A 7,772-nucleotide genomic window follows, 5' to 3' on the forward strand; every position below is an offset into this window, starting at 1 on the left:
GTGTCGGGTCCTCATGCTGAGGCAGCCCACCCTGGGGTCTGGAAAAAGACCCACTTTGAATCCCAATAGACCACCAGATAGACATAGCCCTGGGCACCCATCGCACGAGATTACGTCCAGAGCTACGGGCCCTAGGGAGACATCAAGGCCGATGCCACACAGGAAGGCCAGATTGCTGTACCCATCCTTTGTGTCCAGCAGTGTCAGAGGCCAGCGGAGGTGTGAGCTATGCAGACTAGGCACTGCACATGTAGGGACAGAGGTGGGCAGGGCAGGGGACACTGGCTCCGGGTTGGGGGCCATGAGGGAAGGACAGGGCAGCTCTGTGTCCGTCGAGCTTTTGTAAGGCTGTGAGCTGTGGCTCAAGCCTGTCCCTCCCTGTTCCTGGTCCTCTGTCTCCCCTGTATGAGAGTCAGATGGTCCTTAAGGGCTGTCCCAGGACAGCAGCCAGCTGCAGTTCCCTTTGAGGGATGAACGTGTCCTACGCGAGGGATGAACGTGTCCTACGCGTGGGATGAACGTGTCCTACGCGTGGGATGAACGTGTCCTACGCGAGGGATGAACGTGTCCTACGCGAGGGATGAACGTGTCCTACGCGAGGGATGAACGTGTCCTACGCGTGGGATGAACGTGTCCTACGCGAGGGATGAACGTGTCCTACGCGTGGGATGAACGTGTCCTACGCGAGGGATGAACGTGTCCTACGCGTGGGATGAACGTGTCCTACGCGTGTAGAGCATCACAGCTGGAGCACTGTAGCAGACACCCGTGCTGTTGCCTGGCCAGTGGTTCCTAGTGACCTGGAGAGCTCATCAAATTAGAAGTGCCCCATCTTGCCCCCTGAGAGTCAGCATTAGGGGCTGTGGACTCTTGATGATTCGGACCTACCACCCCAACACTTCTGAGCCTGGGGGGCCCCCACCATTCACTTCACAGATGAGACCCAGGGAAAGATGAAAATGGCACCAAGATAGGTTTTCTCAAAACGAATAACCCAAAAGAGGCAGCTCGTATTCCTTTCATTTCTTGGGATCCAGCTGAACAAGGCCAGGCAGGAGGTGGAGGAGGGGAGCCATCTCTGTCCTCTGTATCATCTTTGTTGTCATGACAACAGCAGCCATGCTCTCTGGAGTGTTCCAGGTGCTGATGCTTTACAGGGGCTTTCTAATACCTCCAGACACTCTCTCAAGGTGGTTGCTACTCTCCCCACTTTATGGATGAGAAAATTGAGGTTCAGAGCGGTTGGCAGACTGGCTCAGGGTCCCCCAGCAGAGGTAAGGCCAGGATTTGAACCTGAACTAATCCCCTTACATCACACAGCCCCCGAGGTCCAGAACTGAAGTGACACCCTGAGCATGGGGGATGACCGGAGCTGAGGAGCACCCCCGTCCCCTCATGATTGTGGCAGGTCCCCAGGGCCAGATTCTCAGCACTGGGCTCAGCAAATGCTACTGGTTGGAAAGCCCAGGAGCCGGCCCTTCCCCAGAAGCCAGCTCCGGGGGGAACTCACAGGGCTGCACCGTCCAGCCGACTGGACGGCAGGCCATCAGCGAGCGCGTCCTCTTCCCAGCGAGCGGCGGCAGCGACATTCCCGAGAGCCCGAGCTGTGGGTGCATTCCCTCAGCTGCCCCTGTACGTCTGCATTCCCTGTCCCCGCCCCCCCAGAGGGTCAGTTGTACCCACAGTGTCGGCCAGTTTCCAACCCTGTCGGGGAGGCGCTAATAGCTCACAGCGGGCACGGGCTCAGTTTGAATCAGGTTGCTGTTGATGTTGTTATTTGGGGAGAAATGTTCACTTCCAGCCCCCACGCTGTACAAACAGACTGGGGCTCGTATCCAGGACTGAATGCCAACCAATTCCAGAGGGGTGGCGGGAATGAACTCCACTGCCATGCCGGGATCAGGGGGTAGGCTCTAGCCTGATGGGGACTCCAGGGATGGGCTGGTGGGAGCTGTATCAGGGCCAGGGGCAGGGGGTTTAGTGGGAGAGGTGCGGACAGGCAGACTTGCCCAGGGGCAAGATTTGGAAACTGCAGCGGCCGGCCTGGGGTCCAGGCTTGCCTCCCTGTGCTACCAGGCCCAGGATGTGAGTCCCTTGGGGCCGCAGGCCAGGCAACGCCAGCCCTGGAGGGCAAGACCAGCATGCAAGTTCAGCTTGCCCTGAGCACCAGCCACAGGCTCCGGGGCCAGGGGCCAATGGTGAGAGAGGACAAGGTCCTCTTGTGCCTCCTGCAACCATGGCATTCTTCCCTCCAGTTTTCCCCTCCAGGCCTCTCCAGGACTCACGCTCAGGCCCTCCCCTCCACGTCCAGGTCGTGCCTTGGCGTGCGGACATCTGTGTGCATCGTGGTGCCGGGAGCAGGGACTGTCTAGTGCGTGCCTCCTGGACACACAGCTGGACTGTGCTTCCCAGCCCCCGACCCCCTGGGAGCCTGGCCCATCAAACCCTCCTCCCCTCCCTCCTTCCCTGGATCCCAGGCCCCCCCGCCCCGGGGAGAGTGGGGCCATTTGCTGGAAGGAGCCTGGGCCCCTGCATGACCGTGTGGAGCTGAGCAGCCACAGAGCCCACGTCAGGCTCAGGTGTGAGAGACAAGTAGATGTCTACTGTGGGAAGTCACTGAGCTGTGCTGTGGTGTTTTTTGTTTTTTTTTTTTTTTAATGTTTAGTTTGAGAGAGAGTATGAGAGAGAGTGAGTGAGGAAGAGGCAGAGAGGGAGACAGAATCCAAAGCAGGCTCCAAGCTCCAAGCTGTCGACATAGAGCCTGACACGGGGCTCAAACCCACAAACCGTGAGATGCTGACCTGAGCCGAAGTCGGATGCTTAACCAACTGAGCCATCCAGGCACCCCGACGTGCTGTGGCTTGTTAGCTTGCTGGAGCTTCCAGGGCTGGGACGAGGCAGCTAGAACAAGGGCTATCCAGGGCAGTGGCAGCTTCCTGTGGCCTCACAAGCAGCAGGGGCCTCAGCCCAGGAAGGAGAGATGGTGGATGCTTCTTTAGGGGGGCCCCCGAGGACCCCCAGAACCACCAGCATCCTTAGTGGGGAGGGGGATGGGTCCCACAGTACGCATGAGGCGGGGGGGCCAGGGCTCTCTGCAAGCAAGCAGCCGCAGCCCCGGGGACCAGGAGGCTGAGAGGTAGTGTTCCCCCCTCAACCCCAAAGCCTTCCTCTGAATCCCTCGTAGAAAACGGCCACTTGGTCCCCTGTTGTCCGCGAAGATGTGGCAGAGTCTTGCATTGGGAGCCTGAGAAATCTGGATTTGAATTCCCTGCTCCACAACCAACTCACTCTGGACACGAACTCTTGATGTCTGCCTCCACATGGCTTTACTCGGTGTCTGTGTGTAAATGCATGCATCCAGGCCTCTTCTCTTTTAAGGACACCACTCACTGAGCCAAGAGTTAAATCACTGCCCTGTCGCACCAACCTGTGGATGGGATTGGTGGCCCGGTGAACCACAGCCTTCTGGTGTTCATGCCCTCCCGTGGTCTTCCTCCCGCTGGAGCCGACCCTGTGACTAGAACGTGCCACATCCGGGCCTGGCCTGCCAGAGGGCTGCCGGCCTCTGCCGCTCCCCTCCTGGACCCTGCACCTTGGGGAGCTCTGTGCACCCATCTACCAAGTCCAAGTCCCCTCCGGGAAGATGAGCCGGAGAGGCAGGCTGTTGTCCCATGCGGAGCAGGGACAAGCCCAGCAGCCTCACGGTCCCGTCGAGCCCCCGGATGACACCAGCCCAGCCTCTCTCTGGAGGCTTTCAGGGGGATCAGAAGAACTGCCCTGCTGAGCCCCGCCGGCCCACAGGACTGGGAGAGAGAACAGAATGGCTGTTGGGGAGCAGTCTGTTACTTGGCAGTGGAGAAATGCAGTTACAGGAATCACACTCCGCCTCCTTTGGGACTGGAATCTGCAGAAAAATCCTTTGTCAAACCTCAGCGGGAAAGGACCCCAAGAAGCACGTGTTTGTGTGTCTACTGGGATCAAGGCTCTTTGGGGAGGCTCCCTTTTCCAACCATCTCTACTCTGCTGTCCTTTCTTTGATGTTGGAACTAAGAATTATGGAATTGTTGGAAGCAGTAGGGCCCAAAGAGACTCAAGCTTAGGGGCCCCGGCATGATCCCATAGGTCGCCCTTCTGACGAAGGTCTCCAGGGACACTGGCCTGTGTCAGGACAATAAGCCTTCTCCAAGGAGGGCTAGCGCCCCCTCTGAGAGCCACAGTGTCACAGGGAAGCCACTGAGCCCAGTCACCCTGGTCCAGGGAGTGCAGCTAGAATGTGGAGGAGGAAGGGCCACAGGCTGGGACAGGGCTCACATCTGCGCTGAGGGGAAATGGTCCCTCCACACCCAGCAGGCACCTGCTCCCAGAGGGTCCTGCAGCTGGGTGGTCCAGCCCAGGCCTCTGTGTAGATGGGGCCCAAAGAGGGCAGGTCCTGCCAGCAAGGCAGTGGCCTGGTCTGGCCTGCTCCTTGGTCCTGTCCCCATCCAGGGCTCCTTCTAAGTACCCGCGTCCCTGCTGAGGTTGTCCAGGCCGGAGCAGTGGCCCTCTGGGGCACAGCGCTCCAGGCTGAATCCTGGGTGGGCAGAGAGAGAGAGGCAGGAGAGCCGCCCCCACACAGCATCCTGTCCCCTCTGGCTGCAAGCACAGCTGGACTCGGGCTGACTGGCTGTCACGATTGTCATCTGCCCTGGCAACAAGCCAAGGCTGTTACCGCGAGTGCCATTGCCATGGAAACCATGAGTCAGGGCCGCACTTAACAGAGCCAAACCTGCCAGGGGCTCTCAGGGCCTCTCGTCTGCCAACGGGAAAGGCGACACCAGCACGTAGCATCTCCTTGGGACTCATTAACAGGGCGGAGCAGGGGTGACAGGCAGGGGGCATGTGGGGAGGAAAGGAGAGGGAGAGAGGCAGGGGAAGATAGAGGAACCAATAGTCCCGGGACAGGCTTAGGGCCTAAAAGCTCAGACCACAAAGACCAAGGGGTCTCTCCCAAGCGGCCAGATCTGCCACTTACCAAACCCAAGAGGCCAAACTCCCAGAGACCAGAGCCCAGGGCTGGGCCCCACCATGATGACGAGTCGGGGTGCCTCTGGATCACAGGGTTGTCAGGCCCCCCAGCACAGCTGTCACGTCCAGGGGTGCGGGTGGGGGGGGGGGGGTTGAGGACTTACCCAGGGCCACACAGTGGGCCCGTGTGGGGCCAGAAAGGCAAGAGGAGGAGAACCCGACCCCGTCCACATGAGCCTTTTCTAGCTCCTCATCGTCCCGTGGTCAGGTGGCCTCGAGGCTGCTGGCTCTGGAGGTGGCAGGCCCCACACAGGAGTCCCCGTGGCCTGGGCCCAGCAGAGAGCAGCCCCAGCCCCCAGATCCACCCTGGGTGCCCAAGTTGTCATGGTAAGTCACCTGCCAGGTTCCCAGGCTGGCCCACACAAGCCTCATTGCCACATCCCTCTGCCTCATGGTCCAGAGTCTGACCCTTCCTGAGAATCCGGCAGACCCCGCCCCGGGGAGGCCCCAGCCGTCTCCAGACGCACAAGCCCACAGGTGAGCTGTAGGTGAGGACAGCCGTTACCTGCCCACCCCGGGTGACTATTCTCTCACGTCTTCACTGATAACGGCCAGTGAGGTGACTTAACAAAGGCCACAGAACTCGCTTTGACCCAGGGACTTGGTGATGACAGAACAGCGTCGGTGGCCACTCTGCCATGGAGCACGGGCCAGGTGGCTGAGCCGTTCATGGGAAGCCCTGATGTCCACGCTCACACATCTGATGCCAAGGAGGCTGCGGGGCTGGGGGCAGCCCCTCTCTCTCTGCCAAGGCCACGTGGCTCCTGAGCTCCAGGATGGGGGAGGGGCCGGGGCAGAGGGCTGACCACCAAGGGGATGCAACCATTCAGCTGGGAGGGAGGTGCTCTGGCCTTTTCTGCCGGTTTGCCGAGCGAGCAACAGAAAGTTAGATGAAATGTTCAAATTGCCGGGGAAGAAAATCAAGCATCGTATGCTGGCTCCCTGGGGATGGTTGTTACCACTGGTCCTTAGGCAGCAGAAAGCAGAACGAAGGGACATTGGAAAGCCGGCCAGAGGAAGAGCAATTTCTGACCTGACCACCCTTGTGGCTTTCGACAAGGGAGGAATGGATAGATCAGGGGCGTGTCTGTCAGGTCCCCTGTGGCCCTGCAGCTCAGCAGCCAGGGGACCGCTGGGGCCAGGAGACCCTAGCATTCCAATGCGCTGGGGGGCGGGGCTGGATTCAAAGGCCCCTCCTCCCTTGTGCAACTGACACCTCATCCACAGCTTGGGCCCCAGCCCCAGCTCCTCTCCCGAGTCAAGTAAGTGTGATTGGTGCAGAGCTATGAACCGGTGAGGATGTGAGCAGGAATCACACATCTCTGTCAAGGCCAGCACTTCTCACCTTTTTTCGCATTATCACCTTGCTAAAGAGACTTTTTAGACATCTTTTAAGTAATCGTCACATCCCCCATGAAATTAAATCCCAGGGAATATGACTTTAGAGGTAGCACTGAGCTTTGGACCAGCACAAACTGTTGTAATAGCTTCGACTCGCTTGCACCCTCCTCCCAGAGAGACTTTTAGGCCTTGGGGGTGCTGTCACCCCATGGACAATGTCTGGTCTAGTCGGCACATGGGTGTTGCATGTTGGGGAATGGCCACCGTTCATCTGTCCAGCTGACATCCTGTGATGGGTCCCGGGACTCAGCACCAAGGCCAGAATCTCCCTACATCCTGTCCATGGGAAGTAGACTTGTGGGAGGCAGATGGAGAAGCCATTTCCAGATTGTTCACCGATGTGACACGCGTGTCCACTACCCAGGACCCTTTTCCAGTGCAGGAGCAGTGGGAGCTGGACCTGGAAGGGGAGAGAGAGATGAGTTGTCCTGGCCGGTGTGCTGGGCCAGGCTGTTCTCGGCAGAGAACAGTTTTGTGGTGATCGAGCCACAGGACAGGACAGGACTGGACATGTGCCCCCACTCACATCTCTCTGAAGTCCCAGCTTTGTGACCGCACACTTGGCCTTCCTGCGAGGTTCTGTGACAGATGCCGCCAGCACTGCACCCGGATCCCCTCAGGCCACCGTGATTCCAGCTGCCAGCCTCCATGTCTCATGGCCTGAGGACTTGCTCCTGCTCACGCAGCTGGCCGGAAGTCTCCAGGGCCCATCTTCAACCGGCGGCTGCTGGGCGCCCCAGTGCGTCCGTACCCCCCGGGTGGGTAACTCCACAGTGCGTGCTCCACACTGTCTCCCACGTCTTCCCAGAAGCTTTCAGCTTTCAGCTTCCCATTGTGCAAACTGGCTGCTTCACCTTTCATTGGCCGCCTTGCAATCCCTGCCTCGCAAAGGTCCCTGGGACGCCTCCCAGATAAATCACTAGCAGTCGACTCCTTGTCTCAGGGTGTGTTCCTAGAGGAGCCCAAACTGAGGCCCCCGTCCTGCCTCATTCTGCAACATTCGTTTGCTGTCCACCGTCACCTGCCGCTTTGTGGCTCACACTCTGAGAGCCATGGCTGATTTTTGGTCACTATCTGCAGATGGCTGGACACGGCTCAGAGAATGGAGCTAGGGGAGGCTTGGCAGAGGAGGGGCCACTTGAATGAGGTCTTGAAGGATATATAGGAGTTTGTGGAGGAAAAAAAGCACAGGAATACCCCTACCCCCACCCCCATCATCGCCCTGAGCTATTTGCAGAAGGTGCCTGGACAACTGTGGGGTCCTGAAATGTGACCCTGTATAGGTCTGACTGGTCATTCCTCAGCTC

The 7,772-nt window shown here is 59.1% G+C and overlaps 2 long non-coding RNA genes across 2 annotated transcripts; one reads left to right on the forward strand and one right to left on the reverse strand.

The window, feature by feature from the left end:
- Nucleotides 1–1,048: 1,048 nt before the first annotated feature.
- LOC123382571 lies at nucleotides 1,049–7,395 on the forward strand. The gene is made up of 2 exons (XR_006591138.1): nucleotides 1,049–1,274; nucleotides 2,256–7,395. It is a non-coding gene; the product is annotated as an uncharacterized LOC123382571 (long non-coding RNA).
- LOC123382572 lies at nucleotides 3,309–5,588 on the reverse strand. Its single transcript, XR_006591139.1, has 3 exons — nucleotides 4,502–5,588; nucleotides 3,847–3,904; nucleotides 3,309–3,427 (listed from the first exon to the last, which is right to left on the reverse strand). It is a non-coding gene; the product is annotated as an uncharacterized LOC123382572 (long non-coding RNA).
- Nucleotides 7,396–7,772: the final 377 nt, after the last annotated feature.

The sequence above is a fragment of the Felis catus genome, chromosome E3 (assembly GCF_018350175.1).
Source record: "Felis catus isolate Fca126 chromosome E3, F.catus_Fca126_mat1.0, whole genome shotgun sequence".
NCBI lineage: Eukaryota > Metazoa > Chordata > Mammalia > Carnivora > Felidae > Felis > Felis catus.